Consider the following 10,197-nt stretch of genomic DNA (forward strand, 5'->3'; position numbering starts at 1 on the left):
TTTTTGTGCCAGCTGGATCCGAGGACATAACTAAATGTAAACAAAAGTTGATATTTCAGACATCTCCAGCATTTTTCACTAATTTTTCATCATTCAAAGTGGGTTTAGATTTCGTATTTCATTTAATACTTGTTTACCAAGCATGACAATGATTAAAAAAGGAAATCAAGCCTAAGCCTTTCCATGTGAATCACAGCTCCTTGCTGTAAAGCAGATATCATCACCGACGGCCTCGGGAGGGGGAGGGACACTATGGCGCTTGATCATAGGCGGCGGAAGCGGGGGGGACATGTCCCCCCCCCCTAAATTTGAGGTGTGGGGACGATCCCCCCTAAAATTTTAGTTGATAACCTTTTTTTTTTTTTTTTTTTTTTTTTTTTTTTTTTTTTTTTTTTTTAGTTGATAACTTTTTTTTTTTTTTTTTTTTTGCTTGTCAAATTTTTTTGCTGGTCCCCCCCTAATTTTTTGGGCTTCCGCCGCCATTGCGCTTGATGGAGTGTTTTGGGCAAGGAAACGGGTTAAAAAGGTAAAAACTATCTCCAAATCAATCTTCTTAGCTAAAGTCCACGTACTCTTCTTTAATAATGTCTACTTTTATCCATATAACTAGGCAATGTATACAGGAAAACTGAGTGTAGTTCTTATGGAAATTCAAAGAAGTAACAAGGCCTCAAAAATAATAAACATGGCATTACTTCATTTCCCAAAATAACAATCCATTGTTCCAGTTGCTTAAACAACAACACTTTCCATTCTCATACACTACTATTACATTTATCAGTTAATTTCATGAAGAACATAAACAATGTTTTTTTTTTCTTGACAACGTATGTTGGAGACAAAACACAGATTAGGACCTTTCAATTTCCCCATTCTCAATGTCTGACTTTGTTGGTAAGTGCGGATGTGTGTCTGTGTGTTTTTGGTATGTGAAGTGATGAGTAGGCCCTATGGGCCTTTTGTATCGGACTATAGCCATAACTAAATAAGTTGATTTTAAAATAGGAGAGGAAAGAAAGTCAGAGGAAGAAGAGAAGACACAAAGATAAATGTGAAAATAGAGGAAAGGCTCTTATTTTGAAGTACAGTTTTAACCGGAAGTTTAACACAAGCATTGCATCATGCTTCTTCTTATATTAAACATGTCATTATCAGTGGCGCAAAGGGTAAAAATTTGATCAAAACCTGGCTTACGGGAAGGGTAGATCTTCAGATTTTATAACCAGGGGCCGCAGAAGCGGGGGGGGGGTACAAAAACATAAAAATTACCATATGATTGTGATTTTTTGCATGGTCAGCCCCCCCCCCCCCCCCCACTTTGAAAACCGTTCCGCGGCCCCTGATAGCATAATGTGCAGAAAAACACATTTTAACCCTTTTCTTGTCATTTTTCTTTTCCCTCGATCTAGGATTTCTTAAAAAATATGTTTATACGCCAGTGTTTCACGTATAGCAAACTTCCGTCTTCCATGATACATACTTTGCACGGTAACCATGGTAACTTTGTATTACTTGAGCTAGAGTACTTCCACTTTCATTGTTCAGTCTCTAACATAGCTGCAGCTCATCCTTCGTATTTTTTTTCATCATTTCTTCATCATTGTTCGCATGAGATCCAAGTTCTAAAAGATGGCTGATATTTCTCGGTTACACATGTTAAGTGTTCTTTTGACTGCATTTTTAACTTTTTGTATGGTGTACATGGTGGTAGGGGATCCAGAGTTGAAAACAGCTTATGCTGGAGATGATATTATACTAAGCTGTTATACTCGTGGAGATATATTTAGTGATATAACTACAGAAGATGGTATCAAAATGAGACATTAATTGCAGATTGGAGAGGTGTTTTCACCGACGATCCTCGTTATAAATATCGTCATACTTACGATGGTGCCATCCTTGATTCTAATCGCATAAGTGTCTCTAACATCAGAACTAATGATTCTGCTATCTTCAAGTGTAGTAATTATCATTATGAAGAAATTGCGTCCTTTGATCTACGTGTCGTCGGCTGTTCTAATTGCATTTCAACAACTCGTGGAAATTCAAACAACATCAACGTGCTTTGTAGTCTGGATAATTATCGGGCAGATCAGGATACTAACTCTCGAGTATATTTTAATTATGCTAATATGCCTGTAGTCTATCGCCATGCGGTTATTGCCCAAAATCGTTTTTCATTTTTTGTGTATGAATCTGAATTAGAGAAATTTCAACCTGAATTATATTTGTATATTGACCGGGAGAACAAAATCACATGCACGCTACCACTTCAATCCACCATACCATCATCTTACTCGACTACCCAAGAAATGACTCGATATAAATCCTCGACATTATATGACACGCTTACCCCGTCAAGCAAAATACCTGTTGAAAATTATGTGTCTATTGTTACCACACCTTACCCATCACAAAACAAGAATGCCCGTTCGGACAAACCCACTTCGCAAGGATCTATTGCCATTGTTGTCGCCATTTTGGAACCCGTCTTCATTCTGATGTTGATTAGCGTCATTATTGTTATAAGACGTTATTATAAGAACAATAAAGCCAACAAAATTAAGGACAGTTCTGAGGGTTACGAATCAGTTAATTTTGAAGACGCATCACCGAATGAGCCTGATACAGAGGAAATGATGGAAACCAACATCGATCAACAAAGTGCAAATCATCCAAACTATGTTAACATGGTCGAAAGCCAGAACTCCGAAGGTAGGGATGGGGCTATCCTGAGCCATGAATACATGCATCCGATGTATCCTACACAGCAGGCTGATGACCAGAGAGAAACAATTCAGAATTATACATATGTGGTGAATTACATCAACAGTAGGCCTATATGGTCCAACCTCTACCAAATTGGAAGGAATCCGGAATGTGCCCTAGACGAGATGATCATTACGACGATGTGGTGGTCCCTGAGAAGTGGAATGACAATGTTGAGAGCTACTATTAAGAGATGATACATCCACTCTGTAACCTATGAAATTCAGGGGGGGGGGTACGGTCACTCACATCCAGTCAAAACTAGGAAAAAGTATCCATCTCTTTTAGCACCATTCACCGGCAATCGCTACTTTGAGAGGTAGATTCTCGATCGTCATGTAGGGTTGAAAAATAACATTTGTTCATAAAAAGGGGGAAAATGTTAACACGCATACCCGCTTAACCTAAAAGTGCCAAATATATACAGTACACAAATTTTCCTTTGTAAAAAATTACTTGAACTGTTTAATGTATTAACAACGCATGTAAAATTAACGTCATTAATTTGCTAATGCCAACAGATTAATGTATGTAAATTATGAGCTGAACAATCCATTGATAAATGTAACATTTTTTATATCGAGTCTGTTGAAATAATGATAAATGTACGTTTAATCTTTAAAAAGTAACAACTTAATATGATGTTTCATTTTAATTTATCAGTTTTAATTTCAATCAAACAGTAGTTTAACTCTTTGAACTAAGCTCTTATACAGAAAATAACGATCATCTAATGTTGACATCTGTGTACAGGGACTTGTTAAACATTACCGAAGGTTTGTTTGTTGCGTTTTGGGAGTGCGTGGCTTGGTGGTTGGTTGGTTGATGGATTGCTTGATTGGTTGGTTGGTTGGTGTTGGTTGAAATATCTTCATCCTGCACTCCAATAAAAGACAAAGGTTTTGCTTACCTAGGGTTAAAATGTTAAGTGGTGGCAAGGTTGTTACAAAATATTCAAATATATCCATTTTATTTCAATTCGCTAAAATTGCAAAAGAAATGTATGAAAAATGTACCACACGGTCACTTTGTTTTTACTATTTTTCCTTGACAAAGCTTGAAATGAGCATTCCTGCGCAAGCCGATTTCTGCGAGCTTTACAAAAATGGACAGTGCTCACTCAAGTGTAACATTCGGTCAAAATTTTCACTTTCGGCATTTAATAGATGCGACCCACACCCAAGAATATATGTGAAACAATTATCCCGATGTTGTATACTTTTCACATCCCAGGACTTTTTCAAAGTGTAAACTTTTCATTGATACGCATTGTATAATTATGCTCCAATTATAAATCAATGACTCGACTTTCCTCCTCTCTTCTTTTGCTAATTGTATGAAATGAAATGAATTACTGTTATATGCTCAAGTAAACATGCAGAGATCTTATATATTCATGCACTTTAACAATAATATTTCGGAAGATAACTCAGCCAGTGAGCCAGATCAATGTTTGAATAAATATCATTATTACGATCTAAAAAAATTAACATTTTTGTTAGTTGGTCCACGTGCTAGTCCTTCGGGTGAATGGAATCTCACGAAAGGCATTCAGTGGATGGAGTGCATGTGGAGAGGAAAAATCTCGAAGAGCCAGCCAGCAGCATCTTAAAAACTTTTTTTTGCGTACAAGCCTGTTAGTAATTTGATATGATTTGTTTTAATCAAATACAAGTAGTTATATGCTTCCATTTTCAGTATCTAAGGCTACTTTTAATAATAATCCGTACTCATTTTTATTCTGAATTTATACCATTGTGTGAAAGCTTTACGCTAGCAACCGTTATAGCAAGAGTGAATTTATATCTCCTCCAGAATATGATATTCAGTAAATCCCTATGCCTATTTCTTTCACTATTCTTCTTTTTCCTTTTGACAGCTAAATGTATATACGATGTTAATCATGCTACTTGCATTCTAAATAATCTTCATCGTAATATCGGTCAATTATTGCATTATTAATTGTGACTGTTTAAATTCATGTTGCACTTAGTAGGTATATCTGTAAAGACCATTAGTAATGCATGTAAGATTATATATTTGTTATAATTTATTGCATGCATACAGTGGCGGACCATGACCAGGAGGAGACAAGGCATTGGAGGGGCACAGCATTGTTCACAAAGAATACAGTGCTCCTCCAATAATTTGTCTCCTTCGGGTCACGGTCCGCCACTGCATGCATAAGAGGAAGAGAACATGCTCATATTCTGCAAATATGACTAAATTAGTCATATTTGCAGAATATGAGCATGTTCTCTTCCTCTTTCGTATTTTCTCGTACGTTTATATCCGAAATGCTATTACTTTAATATAGAGACATACTAAATTTATTCATACTTTTTGTGGATGATAATACCGATAAAATGAAATATAATAACGACGACACCCAACTTGTCTTACATTACTTTCATTTTAGTAATTTAAGGCAATGAATAAATGACATTTATTAGAACAACATTATCTGTTTTCATGTAACCGTTTATGTAGTAATTAGTTGATAACCTGTATATTGCCGAGCCAAGCATATATTTCCATTCACATTGATGTACGTTGCAGTATTGTGATTTTTGTTTTCAACAGAAAAGCAACTTTTTTGTTGAAATTTTGTGCCTGTTTTATCATATTATAATGCATAAATAAATTGATTAATATCCTTAATGTATATCTTTGCCACTTTGATCTTCAGTATTAAAATAGCTAAAATGCCTGAAGACTGAAGGTTCTAAAATATATAGACCAAACGTCATAACAAGTATATAATGAAGTTTACTTTTTCCTATTTAGTTCCAAAATATATATATATAAAGAAATAAAAAAAGTATTCATTAGCCATCTTTGAACTAAATGGTTTTATACTCTTATCAAAGGATGATGAAACTCCTATTTCCTTTCGATTCTTGCATTGGACATGCGAATTAAGTGTTGATAACAGGAGAGGTATGCACTCCTTTAGTTTTTATGTCAAAGTATACTTTATATGTTTATTATTTATTTTTATTGTAACATATTTATTCAGGATAAAGATAAAACATGATCAGCCGAGGCTGTTTTACATCATGGTCCTGACATACACACAAAATATATACAATGCACAAAATTATTTTAAAAAGGAGTAACGACTACAATGTCTCACAATATAAAAGTTCATAAACGATCTGACCTAGAAGGAGAACATGATAAATGAAAGAAGAAAGACGAGAGAGGAAATTAAGAGAAAGAGGGGGAGAGAGAGAGAGAGAGGAGGGAGAAAAAATAAAAGAAGGTCGGTCAATTAGAGAACAATACATATCATTTCATTAAACGACAGCTTTAAAATAATGGCATTTATACATACGTTTAAAACCTTCAAGAGAATTTGCATTTTGAATATCAGATGGAAGGCTATTCCAAACCAAGCCGCCAGCATATTTAAAACAACTCTTAAAACATTCGAGAGTAGGCTTTGGTAAAACCAATTTATTCAAGCAGATGTTCATTTCTAAAGAAAGAAAGAACGGCAATAAGGACCTTTTGATGTCCGCCTTCGAAGCCGACAGTTTCAGTGAAGAAATCCGAGGGGTGAAATTTTACGAATATCCATTTGTATCAATTTTCCATCTTTCATATTAATAAACAAACTGAAAATTGAATGCATGACAAAACATCAATAACCAAGCACTATTACGACGAGATATTTGCCCAGACTATATCAATTAACCTTTAATTGGTGAAAGAAGAAAGAATTTGACCTTTACTGAAACCAGATTTTAACACTTTTCCGATCGTTTGCGGCGAATAAAAATTTCAAATGTGGTCGGTGGAATATTGTTGTTCATTACTGTATATGCCAGATGAGTGCCCGCACATGCCCAGTCGAGAAAATTTGAGTCATATTTCAGGACATTATTGCATAGTTTATTTTCGCATGCCTCCGAATTATGTACTACACATATAACCAGACCAAGATCATGAAGATGCCACGAAAAAGTAATTATCATCACAAAAGCATATTTCCCTTTATGTATGACCTATAGCTGCGAGTCATGCGGGAATCATTTGTCTACACAATTGCAAGAGATGTTGAGCAAAGTGCATGCCTGACATACTTTCTGCTGGTGGCTTTTAACCTTGTTCAAACAGATTTTATATGCTGTTACTCAATCTCATTTGAAACCTCCTTGATTATACTATTTTTGTATCTTTATAACACGTTTGTTGAATAAAAAATATATGATCTTGTACTAAGATTCTGAAGATGAGTCATCACTAATCTATGAGACTAAAAATACGAATAAAGTTGGAAATGAACTATGTATGCGTTTTCTTTTTCGAAAAATTAATGTGGGTTGAGTGTCTCATATCCAAGTGACTTGAAGCAGTGGGTATTTAAATGACCCCGGCCACCTCACCCTCTTCCATCGACTGCATTCCATAAATATGTTTACTCTTTAGATAGCCCCCCCCCTCCGACCTAGTCGTTTTTGGGGCCTTTTTTTAACTCCCAAATAGACTACATGCAGGGGTCCCCCATCCCCCATCCCCCATCCTCCAACCCCAACTGACATGACGATCGAGTAAAGGAAAAATGAAAACAGGAAAAATATGGTCATATCCTTATTCTGCATCACAAGATCGTGCATATTGCAACTGAAACAAAACCATTATCAACTCTGATAAATTATTATATTTCTTTCTCCTCCAGTCTCGTAAAGAACTTCAAAAAGGTTTTATTCTTAATCAATGCACAAAATAAGAGCTTCCGATTTCCCCTTTTTCAATTGTATATGAATGAAATTGTATGACTTTATAATATCATATCATTTACTGGCCTTACTTACACTAACTTCCCTTTGTGTCTGCCTACTCCTTTTCTTTCATCCCCTTCACTAACCTGATTGGTCTTCTCCACTCACTAATGCCCCCTTTGTCTCCTTGTTTCTAGTGTTGCTGTAGCTTGTTTGTGGTCTATATTATGGTTGTTCCACTTTATATGTTTGTCATTTTGCCTCCGACGAAGATTCTGCTAGGATCGAAAGCTTAGGCCCCTTTTTGACTTTCTCATTTATAAAGATATTAAGAAACACCTCTGATATAAAAGCGATGAGAAAGTTAGTGCATGTGTGCGTGCCTGTGCGTGAGGTGCGAGTGGGTGTGTGGGTGTGTGTGAGTGTGTGTGTGGGAAGGTGTGTGTCAGGTGATGGGCCGTGTCGTGGCGGATTGGTCTAAGGCGCCTGCTATCTTGAGAGTCCGGGGTTCGATCCCGGCCGCGGATCGCGCGATCGTGACAAAATTTGCACGAAAGGTAGAGAATGACATCATCTACGCCATTGCACAGGTAAATTACATTTTTTTTTAATACAAATAAAAAAAATATTGTGCTCAATTTATTCATGAAATCATACTTAATATTTGCTCTAATTCAATAATAAGTAAAGCTCCTAGAACGCTAATTTGTAGTGAAAATAGTCTTTATGGCACTCCTAATAACTGTAAAGGGGAAAAACATGTGGTATTTAAATGAATTTCTTATGTATTTTAAAAAAATCTCTTAATGTATGTTTTATATATATTTTATTTTCATTGTTTTTTGACACAATTCATTTGGGGACATTATTTCAGTCATAATTGGCATCAAATTAAATGACTGCTGTAATGAAGGTAAGAATAAGGGGAATAATCACTCATTTACGAACTTTAGATGAAACAGATTTTGTAATTTTGTTCTGACGTACTATGTTGCGTCATTTTGTAACCGCGTCACATCGAGACTCGAAAGTCACCGAGCGGCGCAGTTAGAAAAAAGAACAATTCGCGCAGCGCATAATCATGAAAAACGTGACCCCCCCCCCCCGAGGTATGTAGGGTTAAATTGCCCTATAATTTTGCATTCTAATATTGCAAAATTTCTCGCGCGATCGCTCCGCTGCTCCTGCGCTCAATTTTCCGACATTTTGTCGTAATTATAATATACAGGCCTATAACGCCATACGAAGCTTTTGTTTTTACGAATTTACGCCTTCTAACCTCTATATTTTCTTTATGACAAATTCATTATCTATGTTTCCAAAAATGTGAAATGGAAGGAATAAATGTCATATCCGCTTTTAGATATGGTTATGATTTTCATCATAAACCAGACAAGACATCCTTTCAATACACTGACGTGGGTGGGGTTCGTCATCAGGGGCGAATCCGGGATTTTCCGAAGGGGGGCGGGGTCACATTTTCCCGAGGAAAAATTTGACAAGCCAAAAAAAAAAAACGGTTTTCCAAAAAAAAAAAAAAGGACATTTGGAGGGAAATAAAGGAAATTTATCAATAACGAAATGAAATATCAGAAGCATGCACTAGCGTACCTAAGGGGGGGGGGGGCAGACTACCCCCCCTGACGAGTCACAACACATGCAAGGGATGTATCCCTGTCCCGGCCCCCTGACGAGTGAAAACTGATCCCTGACGAGCCACAAGTGGCCCCCTCTTTAGAAATTGAAGACCTTTTTTTTTTGGTACGAAATCCTTTATTTGTGGTTGAAGACCTTTTTTTTTTGCTTGTCAAATTTTTTGGCGGACGAATTTGCCCCCCTTTGGAAAATCCTGGGTACGCCACTGCTCAGAAGAAAATAAGAAAGATATAGAAATATTAATGTTTATGCCACAATGAGCAAATGAGGATATAAACCATTGATTTTTTTCCCATAGAAATCATTTTAGAGGTGAGATGAGAATGAAGAAAAGAGGGATTTTGATTATCGAGAATAAGGATGCCTTATAAAATTAGTTATAGGCCATCACAGACTACTAAATCAACTTCCAAAAACGTTAAACAAGCACAATGATATAATATGGAAAAGTGGAAAAGGAAAAGATTGCATGCAGAAAGGAAATGGTGCCCGGGGGCCACTTGCATTGACGAGTGGATACCATGCGCGACCAATGTTTTTTTCATGTTACGTACGTAAAGTAATAAGGGTGTACACCGTGTAAAACACTAAAATAATGAAAAAGGGTATCTATTTCGCTAGGAAAGCCAGGCCTGTTTAGGGTCAAATTTGCGAGCTAGGGTAATTGTGCAGCATTCAAAAGTGTGCTGTTTTAATATACGTTGGAAACATTCTTTTGGTTGTTATGTTAATGCGTTAAGTCTACAAAATGAATTAAAGATATGGAAAATATTGCTGTCCTGAATGGTTTAACGGCATTGATTTCATCAATGCCATCCGATTGTGACTAAAAGTATGACGTAGGCATTCCATCTACTAAAATATATGCTCGCTCATACATTGCAATGCATGGTCAGCACCTGTAACTCAATATAAATTAGTATGCCGCCGCTAGTAGGCGGCGATCGGCCAACAAAATTTTTTTATTGAGGGTTTGTCCTAACTCTAGACAGAAGTTCTAAGTACATCTTATCTTATACTCTTGTAGAGAGAGAGAGAGGGGGGG

This window comes from Lytechinus pictus, chromosome 10 (assembly GCF_037042905.1).
Source record: "Lytechinus pictus isolate F3 Inbred chromosome 10, Lp3.0, whole genome shotgun sequence".
NCBI lineage: Eukaryota > Metazoa > Echinodermata > Echinoidea > Temnopleuroida > Toxopneustidae > Lytechinus > Lytechinus pictus.